We start from the raw sequence: 13,054 nt of genomic DNA, 5'->3' as shown, positions 1-13,054 counted from the left end.
AGTTCCGTGGCAAGTAGAATTTCCATTGTGTTCCATAGCATTTCATAGCAACTAGTAGTTCCAGTGCGTTTCTATGGCACTCCATGGTAACCAGGAGTTCCAGAGCGTTCCATGGCATTCCATGACAACTAGTAGTTCCAGAGCATTTCTATGGCATCCCATGGCAACCAGGAGTTCCAGTGCATTTCTATCGCATACCATGGGAACTGGAATTTGCGGAGCGTTCCATTGCATTCCATGGCAACTAGAAATTCCAAAGCGTTCCATACGAATCAAGGGGAAGTAATAATTCCAGAGCTTTTGATGGTATGAGGTGGCAACAAGGAGTTCCAGAGTGTTTCTATGGCATTCCATGGCAACCAGGAGTTCCAGAGCGTTTCTATGGCACTCCATGGCAACCAGGAGTTCCAGAGCGTTTCATTGCATTCCATGGCAAATAGTAGTTCCAGAGCGTTTCTATGTCATTCCATGTCAACTAGGAGTTCCAGTGCATTTCTATCACATACCACGGGAACTAGAAGTTCCGGAGCGTTGCATTGCATTCCATGGGAACTCAAAATTCCAGAACCTTCCATACCAATCAAGGGCAAGAAGTAGTTCCAGAGCTTTTGATGGTATTAGGAGGCAACTACTAGTTCCAGAGCGTTTCTATGGCACTCCATGGCAACCAGGAGTTCCAGAGCGTTCCATGGCATTCCATGGCAACTAGAAGTTCCAGAGCGTTTCTATGGCATTCCATGGCAACTCTTATTTGCAATGTGTTTCGATGATATTGCATTTGAATTAGAAGTTCTGTATTCTTCTATTGCATTCCATGGTAAGTAGGAGTTCCAAAACATTACGTGGCATTCCACGGCAACTAGGAGTTGCAGTGCGTTTCTATTGTATACCATGGCAACTAGAAGTACCGGAGCGTTCCATACCATTCCATGGACACTATTATTTGCGATGTGTTTCCATGACATTCCATGGCAACTAGGAGTTTCAGAGCATTCCATGGCATTCCATGGCAACTAGAAGTTCCAGAGCATTTCTATGGAATTCCATGGCTACTATTATTTGTGATGTGTTTCCATGGCATTCCATGGCATCTAGTAGTTACAGAGCGTTTATATGGCATTCCACGGCAACTAGAAGTTCTGCAGCGGTCCATGGTATTTCATGGCAACTAGAAGTTCCGGAGCGTTCCATTGCATTACATGGCAACTAGAAGTTCCAGAGCGTTTCTGTGGCATATCATGGCAATTAATATTTGCAATGTGTTTCCACGATATTCCATGGCAACTAGAAGTTCGAGAGCGTTCCACAGCATTCCTTGACAACTAGTAGTTCCAGGGAATTTCTAATGCATTCCATGGCAACTATTATTTGCGATGTGTTTTCATGACATTCCATGGCAACTGGGAGTTCCAGTGTGTTTCTATCGCATACCATGGCAACTAGAAGTTCCGGAGCGTTCCGTTGCATTCCATGGCAACTAGAAATTCCAGAGCGTTCCATACCAATCAAGGGCAAGTAGTAGTTCCAGAGGGTTTTATGGTATTAGGTGGGCACTAGAGGTTCCAGAGAATTCCTATGGCTTTCCATGGCAACTAGAATTTCCGGACCGTTTCATTGCTTTCCATGGCAACTAGAAGTTCCAGTGTCTTCCATAGCGTTCCGTGCAAACTTGTAGTTCCAGAGTGTTTCTATGGCATTCCATGGTAACTAGTTGTTACAGAGCGTTTCTATGTATTACATGGCAACAATTATTTGCGATGTGTTTCCATGAAATTCCAAGGAAATTTAAAGATCCGCAGCGTTCCATGACATTCCATGCCAACTAGTGTTAAAAGACCATTTCGATGGCATTTTGATGGTAACGAGGAATTCCGCAGCATTTCATGGTATTCTATGGCAACTAGAATTTCCAGAGCGTTCCGTAGCCTTCCATGGCAAATAGTAGTTCTGGACAGTTTATGTGGGATTCCATGTCTTCTAGAAATGCCAGAGGGTTCCGTGGCAAGTCGAAGTTCCATTGAGTTCCATAGCATTTTATGGCAACTAGTACTTCCAGAGGGTTTCTAAGGCACTCCATGGAACCAGGAGTTCCAGAGCGTTCCATGGCATTCCATGGCAACTAGAAGTTCTGGAGCGTTCCATTGCACTCCATGGCAACTAGTAGTTCCGGAGCTTTTCTATGGCATTCCATGGAAACTAGTAGTTCTAGAGAGTTTATATGGCATTCCATGGCTACTAGAAAATCCAGAGGGTTCCATGGCAAGTAGAAGTTCCAGTGTGTTCCATACCATTCCATGGCAACTAGTAGTTCCAGAGAGTTTCTACATCATTCCATGGCAACCAGGAGTTCCAGAGCGTCCCATGGCATTCCACGACAACTAGTAGTTCCAGAGCATTTCTATGGCATTCCATGGCAACCAGGAGTTCCAGTGGCAAGTAGGAGTTCCAGACCGTGTCTATCGCATGCCATGGCAACTCTTATTTGCTATGTGTTTCCATGACATTCCATTAGAATTAGAAGTTCTGGATCGTTCCATTGCATTCCATGGTAAGTAGGAGTTCCAAAGCATTCCATGGCATTCCATGGCAACTACAATTTTGAGAAGGTTTCTGTGGCATTCATCGGCAACTATTATTTGCGATGTGTTTCCATAGCCATTCCATGGCAACTAGTAGTTCCAGAGACTTTCTATGGCATTCCATGGCAACTAGTAGTTCCAGAGCGTTTCTATCATATTCCATGGCAACTGGATGATCCAGTGCGTTCCATGGCATTGTATGCAACTAGTAGTTCTGGACAGTTTATATGGCATTCCATGGCTTCTAGAAATTCCAGAGAGTTCCGTGGCAAGTAGAATTTCCATTGTGTTCCATAGCATTTCATAGCAACTAGTAGTTCCAGTGCGTTTCTATGGCACTCCATGGTAACCAGGAGTTCCAGAGCGTTCCATGGCATTCCATGACAACTAGTAGTTCCAGAGCATTTCTATGGCATCCCATGGCAACCAGGAGTTCCAGTGCATTTCTATCGCATACCATGGGAACTGGAATTTGCGGAGCGTTCCATTGCATTCCATGGCAACTAGAAATTCCAAACCGTTCCATACGAATCAAGGGGAAGTAATAATTCCAGAGCTTTTGATGGTATGAGGTGGCAACAAGGAGTTCCAGAGTGTTTCTATGGCATTCCATGGCAACCAGGAGTTCCAGAGCGTTTCTATGGCACTCCATGGCAACCAGGAGTTCCAGAGCGTTTCATTGCATTCCATGGCAAATAGTAGTTCCAGAGCGTTTCTATGTCATTCCATGTCAACTAGGAGTTCCAGTGCATTTCTATCACATACCACGGGAACTAGAAGTTCCGGAGCGTTGCATTGCATTCCATGGGAACTCAAAATTCCAGAACCTTCCATACCAATCAAGGGCAAGAAGTAGTTCCAGAGCTTTTGATGGTATTAGGAGGCAACTACTAGTTCCAGAGCGTTTCTATGGCACTCCATGGCAACCAGGAGTTCCAGAGCGTTCCATGGCATTCCATGGCAACTAGAAGTTCCAGAGCGTTTCTATGGCATTCCATGGCAACTCTTATTTGCAATGTGTTTCGATGATATTGCATTTGAATTAGAAGTTCTGTATTCTTCTATTGCATTCCATGGTAAGTAGGAGTTCCAAAACATTACGTGGCATTCCACGGCAACTAGGAGTTGCAGTGCGTTTCTATTGTATACCATGGCAACTAGAAGTACCGGAGCGTTCCATACCATTCCATGGACACTATTATTTGCGATGTGTTTCCATGACATTCCATGGCAACTAGGAGTTTCAGAGCATTCCATGGCATTCCATGGCAACTAGAAGTTCCAGAGCATTTCTATGGAATTCCATGGCTACTATTATTTGTGATGTGTTTCCATGGCATTCCATGGCATCTAGTAGTTACAGAGCGTTTATATGGCATTCCACGGCAACTAGAAGTTCTGCAGCGGTCCATGGTATTTCATGGCAACTAGAAGTTCCGGAGCGTTCCATTGCATTCCATGGCAACTAGAAGTTCCAGAGCGTTTCTGTGGCATATCATGGCAATTAATATTTGCGATGTGTTTCCACGATATTCCATGGCAACTAGAAGTTCGAGAGCGTTCCACAGCATTCCTTGACAACTAGTAGTTCCAGGGAATTTCTAATGCATTCCATAGCAACTATTATTTGCGATGTGTTTTCATGACATTCCATGGCAACTGGGAGTTCCAGTGTGTTTCTATCGCATACCATGGCAACTAGAAGTTCCGGAGCGTTCCGTTGCATTCCATGGCAACTAGAAATTCCAGAGCGTTCCATACCAATCAAGGGCAAGTAGTAGTTCCAGAGGGTTTTATGGTATTAGGTGGGCACTAGAGGTTCCAGAGAATTCCTATGGCTTTCCATGGCAACTAGAATTTCCGGACCGTTTCATTGCTTTCCATGGCAACTAGAAGTTCCAGTGTCTTCCATAGCGTTCCGTGCAAACTTGTAGTTCCAGAGTGTTTCTATGGCATTCCATGGTAACTAGTTGTTACAGAGCGTTTCTATGTATTACATGGCAACAATTATTTGCGATGTGTTTCCATGAAATTCCAAGGAAATTTAAAGATCCGCAGCGTTCCATGACATTCCATGCCAACTAGTGTTAAAAGACCATTTCGATGGCATTTTGATGGTAACGAGGAGTTCCGCAGCATTTCATGGTATTCTATGGCAACTAGAATTTCCAGAGCGTTCCGTAGCCTTCCATGGCAAATAGTAGTTCTGGACAGTTTATGTGGGATTCCATGTCTTCTAGAAATGCCAGAGGGTTCCGTGGCAAGTCGAAGTTCCATTGAGTTCCATAGCATTTTATGGCAACTAGTACTTCCAGAGGGTTTCTAAGGCACTCCATGGAACCAGGAGTTCCAGAGCGTTCCATGGCATTCCATGGCAACTAGAAGTTCTGGAGCGTTCCATTGCACTCCATGGCAACTAGTAGTTCCGGAGCTTTTCTATGGCATTCCATGGAAACTAGTAGTTCTAGAGAGTTTATATGGCATTCCATGGCTACTAGAAAATCCAGAGGGTTCCATGGCAAGTAGAAGTTCCAGTGTGTTCCATACCATTCCATGGCAACTAGTAGTTCCAGAGAGTTTCTACATCATTCCATGGCAACCAGGAGTTCCAGAGCGTCCCATGGCATTCCACGACAACTAGTAGTTCCAGAGCATTTCTATGGCATTCCATGGCAACCAGGAGTTCCAGTGGCAAGTAGGAGTTCCAGACCGTGTCTATCGCATGCCATGGCAACTCTTATTTGCTATGTGTTTCCATGACATTCCATTAGAATTAGAAGTTCTGGATCGTTCCATTGCATTCCATGGTAAGTAGGAGTTCCAAAGCATTCCATGGCATTCCATGGCAACTACAATTTTGAGAAGGTTTCTGTGGCATTCATCGGCAACTATTATTTGCGATGTGTTTCCATAGCCATTCCATGGCAACTAGTAGTTCCAGAGACTTTCTATGGCATTCCATGGCAACTAGTAGTTCCAGAGCGTTTCTATCATATTCCATGGCAACTGGATGATCCAGTGCGTTCCATGGCATTGTATGCAACTAGTAGTTCTGGACAGTTTATATGGCATTCCATGGCTTCTAGAAATTCCAGAGAGTTCCGTGGCAAGTAGAATTTCCATTGTGTTCCATAGCATTTCATAGCAACTAGTAGTTCCAGTGCGTTTCTATGGCACTCCATGGTAACCAGGAGTTCCAGAGCGTTCCATGGCATTCCATGACAACTAGTAGTTCCAGAGCATTTCTATGGCATCCCATGGCAACCAGGAGTTCCAGTGCATTTCTATCGCATACCATGGGAACTGGAATTTGCGGAGCGTTCCATTGCATTCCATGGCAACTAGAAATTCCAAAGCGTTCCATACGAATCAAGGGGAAGTAATAATTCCAGAGCTTTTGATGGTATGAGGTGGCAACAAGGAGTTCCAGAGCTTTTCTATGGCATTCCATGGCAACCAGGAGTTCCAGAGCGTTTCTATGGCACTCCATGGCAACCAGGAGTTCCAGAGCGTTTCATTGCATTCCATGGCAAATAGTAGTTCCAGAGCGTTTCTATGTCATTCCATGTCAACTAGGAGTTCCAGTGCATTTCTATCACATACCACGGGAACTAGAAGTTCCGGAGCGTTGCATTGCATTCCATGGGAACTCAAAATTCCAGAACCTTCCATACCAATCAAGGGCAAGAAGTAGTTCCAGATCTTTTGATGGTATTAGGAGGCAACTACTAGTTCCAGAGCGTTTCTATGGCACTCCATGGCAACCAGGAGTTCCAGAGCGTTCCATGGCATTCCATGGCAACTAGAAGTTCCAGAGCGTTTCTATGGCATTCCATGGCAACTCTTATTTGCAATGTGTTTCGATGATATTGCATTTGAATTAGAAGTTCTGTATTCTTCTATTGCATTCCATGGTAAGTAGGAGTTCCAAAACATTACGTGGCATTCCACGGCAACTAGGAGTTGCAGTGCGTTTCTATTGTATACCATGGCAACTAGAAGTACCGGAGCGTTCCATACCATTCCATGGACACTATTATTTGCGATGTGTTTCCATGACATTCCATGGCAACTAGGAGTTTCAGAGCATTCCATGGCATTCCATGGCAACTAGAAGTTCCAGAGCATTTCTATGGAATTCCATGGCTACTATTATTTGTGATGTGTTTCCATGGCATTCCATGGCATCTAGTAGTTACAGAGCGTTTATATGGCATTCCACGGCAACTAGAAGTTCTGCAGCGGTCCATGGTATTTCATGGCAACTAGAAGTTCCGGAGCGTTCCATTGCATTCCATGGCAACTAGAAGTTCCAGAGCGTTTCTGTGGCATATCATGGCAATTAATATTTGCGATGTGTTTCCACGATATTCCATGGCAACTAGAAGTTCGAGAGCGTTCCACAGCATTCCTTGACAACTAGTAGTTCCAGGGAATTTCTAATGCATTCCATGGCAACTATTATTTGCGATGTGTTTTCATGACATTCCATGGCAACTGGGAGTTCCAGTGTGTTTCTATCGCATACCATGGCAACTAGAAGTTCCGGAGCGTTCCGTTGCATTCCATGGCAACTAGAAATTCCAGAGCGTTCCATACCAATCAAGGGCAAGTAGTAGTTCCAGAGGTTTTTATGGTATTAGGTGGGCACTAGAGGTTCCAGAGAATTCCTATGGCTTTCCATGGCAACTAGAATTTCCGGACCGTTTCATTGCTTTCCATGGCAACTAGAAGTTCCAGTGTCTTCCATAGCGTTCCGTGCAAACTTGTAGTTCCAGAGTGTTTCTATGGCATTCCATGGTAACTAGTTGTTACAGAGCGTTTCTATGTATTACATGGCAACAATTATTTGCGATGTGTTTCCATGAAATTCCAAGGAAATTTAAAGATCCGCAGCGTTCCATGACATTCCATGCCAACTAGTGTTAAAAGACCATTTCGATGGCATTTTGATGGTAACGAGGAGTTCCGCAGCATTTCATGGTATTCTATGGCAACTAGAATTTCCAGAGCGTTCCGTAGCCTTCCATGGCAAATAGTAGTTCTGGACAGTTTATGTGGGATTCCATGTCTTCTAGAAATGCCAGAGGGTTCCGTGGCAAGTCGAAGTTCCATTGAGTTCCATAGCATTTTATGGCAACTAGTACTTCCAGAGGGTTTCTAAGGCACTCCATGGAACCAGGAGTTCCAGAGCGTTCCATGGCATTCCATGGCAACTAGAAGTTCTGGAGCGTTCCATTGCACTCCATGGCAACTAGTAGTTCCGGAGCTTTTCTATGGCATTCCATGGAAACTAGTAGTTCTAGAGAGTTTATATGGCATTCCATGGCTACTAGAAAATCCAGAGGGTTCCATGGCAAGTAGAAGTTCCAGTGTGTTCCATACCATTCCATGGCAACTAGTAGTTCCAGAGAGTTTCTACATCATTCCATGGCAACCAGGAGTTCCAGAGCGTCCCATGGCATTCCACGACAACTAGTAGTTCCAGAGCATTTCTATGGCATTCCATGGCAACCAGGAGTTCCAGTGGCAAGTAGGAGTTCCAGACCGTGTCTATCGCATGCCATGGCAACTCTTATTTGCTATGTGTTTCCATGACATTCCATTAGAATTAGAAGTTCTGGATCGTTCCATTGCATTCCATGGTAAGTAGGAGTTCCAAAGCATTCCATGGCATTCCATGGCAACTACAATTTTGAGAAGGTTTCTGTGGCATTCATCGGCAACTATTATTTGCGATGTGTTTCCATAGCCATTCCATGGCAACTAGTAGTTCCAGAGACTTTCTATGGCATTCCATGGCAACTAGTAGTTCCAGAGCGTTTCTATCATATTCCATGGCAACTGGATGATCCAGTGCGTTCCATGGCATTGTATGCAACTACTAGTTCTGGACAGTTTATATGGCATTCCATGGCTTCTAGAAATTCCAGAGAGTTCCGTGGCAAGTAGAATTTCCATTGTGTTCCATAGCATTTCATAGCAACTAGTAGTTCCAGTGCGTTTCTATGGCACTCCATGGTAACCAGGAGTTCCAGAGCGTTCCATGGCATTCCATGACAACTAGTAGTTCCAGAGCATTTCTATGGCATCCCATGGCAACCAGGAGTTCCAGTGCATTTCTATCGCATACCATGGGAACTGGAATTTGCGGAGCGTTCCATTGCATTCCATGGCAACTAGAAATTCCAAAGCGTTCCATACGAATCAAGGGGAAGTAATAATTCCAGAGCTTTTGATGGTATGAGGTGGCAACAAGGAGTTCCAGAGTGTTTCTATGGCATTCCATGGCAACCAGGAGTTCCAGAGCGTTTCTATGGCACTCCATGGCAACCAGGAGTTCCAGAGCGTTTCATTGCATTCCATGGCAAATAGTAGTTCCAGAGCGTTTCTATGTCATTCCATGTCAACTAGGAGTTCCAGTGCATTTCTATCACATACCACGGGAACTAGAAGTTCCGGAGCGTTGCATTGCATTCCATGGGAACTCAAAATTCCAGAACCTTCCATACCAATCAAGGGCAAGAAGTAGTTCCAGAGCTTTTGATGGTATTAGGAGGCAACTACTAGTTCCAGAGCGTTTCTATGGCACTCCATGGCAACCAGGAGTTCCAGAGCGTTCCATGGCATTCCATGGCAACTAGAAGTTCCAGAGCGTTTCTATGGCATTCCATGGCAACTCTTATTTGCAATGTGTTTCGATGATATTGCATTTGAATTAGAAGTTCTGTATTCTTCTATTGCATTCCATGGTAAGTAGGAGTTCCAAAACATTACGTGGCATTCCACGGCAACTAGGAGTTGCAGTGCGTTTCTATTGTATACCATGGCAACTAGAAGTACCGGAGCGTTCCATACCATTCCATGGACACTATTATTTGCGATGTGTTTCCATGACATTCCATGGCAACTAGGAGTTTCAGAGCATTCCATGGCATTCCATGGCAACTAGAAGTTCCAGAGCATTTCTATGGAATTCCATGGCTACTATTATTTGTGATGTGTTTCCATGGCATTCCATGGCATCTAGTAGTTACAGAGCGTTTATATGGCATTCCACGGCAACTAGAAGTTCTGCAGCGGTCCATGGTATTTCATGGCAACTAGAAGTTCCGGAGCGTTCCATTGCATTCCATGGCAACTAGAAGTTCCAGAGCGTTTCTGTGGCATATCATGGCAATTAATATTTGCGATGTGTTTCCACGATATTCCATGGCAACTAGAAGTTCGAGAGCGTTCCACAGCATTCCTTGACAACTAGTAGTTCCAGGGAATTTCTAATGCATTCCATGGCAACTATTATTTGCGATGTGTTTTCATGACATTCCATGGCAACTGGGAGTTCCAGTGTGTTTCTATCGCATACCATGGCAACTAGAAGTTCCGGAGCGTTCCGTTGCATTCCATGGCAACTAGAAATTCCAGAGCGTTCCATACCAATCAAGGGCAAGTAGTAGTTCCAGAGGGTTTTATGGTATTAGGTGGGCACTAGAGGTTCCAGAGAATTCCTATGGCTTTCCATGGCAACTAGAATTTCCGGACCGTTTCATTGCTTTCCATGGCAACTAGAAGTTCCAGTGTCTTCCATAGCGTTCCGTGCAAACTTGTAGTTCCAGAGTGTTTCTATGGCATTCCATGGTAACTAGTTGTTACAGAGCGTTTCTATGTATTACATGGCAACAATTATTTGCGATGTGTTTCCATGAAATTCCAAGGAAATTTAAAGATCCGCAGCATTCCATGACATTCCATGCCAACTAGTGTTAAAAGACCATTTCGATGGCATTTTGATGGTAACGAGGAGTTCCGCAGCATTTCATGGTATTCTATGGCAACTAGAATTTCCAGAGCGTTCCATAGCCTTCCATGGCAAATAGTAGTTCTGGACAGTTTATGTGGGATTCCATGTCTTCTAGAAATGCCAGAGGGTTCCGTGGCAAGTCGAAGTTCCATTGAGTTCCATAGCATTTTATGGCAACTAGTACTTCCAGAGGGTTTCTAAGGCACTCCATGGAACCAGGAGTTCCAGAGCGTTCCATGGCATTCCATGGCAACTAGAAGTTCTGGAGCGTTCCATTGCACTCCATGGCAACTAGTAGTTCCGGAGCTTTTCTATGGCATTCCATGGAAACTAGTAGTTCTAGAGAGTTTATATGGCATTCCATGGCTACTAGAAAATCCAGAGGGTTCCATGGCAAGTAGAAGTTCCAGTGTGTTCCATACCATTCCATGGCAACTAGTAGTTCCAGAGAGTTTCTACATCATTCCATGGCAACCAGGAGTTCCAGAGCGTCCCATGGCATTCCACGACAACTAGTAGTTCCAGAGCATTTCTATGGCATTCCATGGCAACCAGGAGTTCCAGTGGCAAGTAGGAGTTCCAGACCGTGTCTATCGCATGCCATGGCAACTCTTATTTGCTATGTGTTTCCATGACATTCCATTAGAATTAGAAGTTCTGGATCGTTCCATTGCATTCCATGGTAAGTAGGAGTTCCAAAGCATTCCATGGCATTCCATGGCAACTACAATTTTGAGAAGGTTTCTGTGGCATTCATCGGCAACTATTATTTGCGATGTGTTTCCATAGCCATTCCATGGCAACTAGTAGTTCCAGAGACTTTCTATGGCATTCCATGGCAACTAGTAGTTCCAGAGCGTTTCTATCATATTCCATGGCAACTGGATGATCCAGTGCGTTCCATGGCATTGTATGCAACTACTAGTTCTGGACAGTTTATATGGCATTCCATGGCTTCTAGAAATTCCAGAGAGTTCCGTGGCAAGTAGAATTTCCATTGTGTTCCATAGCATTTCATAGCAACTAGTAGTTCCAGTGCGTTTCTATGGCACTCCATGGTAACCAGGAGTTCCAGAGCGTTCCATGGCATTCCATGACAACTAGTAGTTCCAGAGCATTTCTATGGCATCCCATGGCAACCAGGAGTTCCAGTGCATTTCTATCGCATACCATGGGAACTGGAATTTGCGGAGCGTTCCATTGCATTCCATGGCAACTAGAAATTCCAAAGCGTTCCATACGAATCAAGGGGAAGTAATAATTCCAGAGCTTTTGATGGTATGAGGTGGCAACAAGGAGTTCCAGAGTGTTTCTATGGCATTCCATGGCAACCAGGAGTTCCAGAGCGTTTCTATGGCACTCCATGGCAACCAGGAGTTCCAGAGCGTTTCATTGCATTCCATGGCAAATAGTAGTTCCAGAGCGTTTCTATGTCATTCCATGTCAACTAGGAGTTCCAGTGCATTTCTATCACATACCACGGGAACTAGAAGTTCCGGAGCGTTGCATTGCATTCCATGGGAACTCAAAATTCCAGAACCTTCCATACCAATCAAGGGCAAGAAGTAGTTCCAGAGCTTTTGATGGTATTAGGAGGCAACTACTAGTTCCAGAGCGTTTCTATGGCACTCCATGGCAACCAGGAGTTCCAGAGCGTTCCATGGCATTCCATGGCAACTAGAAGTTCCAGAGCGTTTCTATGGCATTCCATGGCAACTCTTATTTGCAATGTGTTTCGATGATATTGCATTTGAATTAGAAGTTCTGTATTCTTCTATTGCATTCCATGGTAAGTAGGAGTTCCAAAACATTACGTGGCATTCCACGGCAACTAGGAGTTGCAGTGCGTTTCTATTGTATACCATGGCAACTAGAAGTACCGGAGCGTTCCATACCATTCCATGGACACTATTATTTGCAATGTGTTTCCATGGCATTCCATGGCAACTAGGAGTTTCAGAGCATTCCATGGCATTCCATGGCAACTAGAAGTTCCAGAGCATTTCTATGGAATTCCATGGCTACTATTATTTGTGATGTGTTTCCATGGCATTCCATGGCATCTAGTAGTTACAGAGCGTTTATATGGCATTCCACGGCAACTAGAAGTTCTGCAGCGGTCCATGGTATTTCATGGCAACTAGAAGTTCCGGAGCGTTCCATTGCATTCCATGGCAACTAGAAGTTCCAGAGCGTTTCTGTGGCATATCATGGCAATTAATATTTGCGATGTGTTTCCACGATATTCCATGGCAACTAGAAGTTCGAGAGCGTTCCACAGCATTCCTTGACAACTAGTAGTTCCAGGGAATTTCTAATGCATTCCATGGCAACTATTATTTGCGATGTGTTTTCATGACATTCCATGGCAACTGGGAGTTCCAGTGTGTTTCTATCGCATACCATGGCAACTAGAAGTTCCGGAGCGTTCCGTTGCATTCCATGGCAACTAGAAATTCCAGAGCGTTCCATACCAATCAAGGGCAAGTAGTAGTTCCAGAGGGTTTTATGGTATTAGGTGGGCACTAGAGGTTCCAGAGAATTCCTATGGCTTTCCATGGCAACTAGAATTTCCGGACCGTTTCATTGCTTTCCATGGCAACTAGAAGTTCCAGTGTCTTCCATAGCGTTCCGTGCAAACTTGTAGTTCCAGAGTGTTTCTATGGCATTCCAT

The sequence above is a fragment of the Leptosomus discolor genome, unplaced genomic scaffold (assembly GCF_034619465.1).
Source record: "Leptosomus discolor isolate bLepDis1 unplaced genomic scaffold, bLepDis1.hap2 HAP2_SCAFFOLD_77, whole genome shotgun sequence".
Taxonomy (NCBI): domain Eukaryota; kingdom Metazoa; phylum Chordata; class Aves; order Leptosomiformes; family Leptosomidae; genus Leptosomus; species Leptosomus discolor.
The sequence above is the reverse complement of the archived record's forward strand: the minus strand, read 5'-3'. Positions refer to the sequence as shown.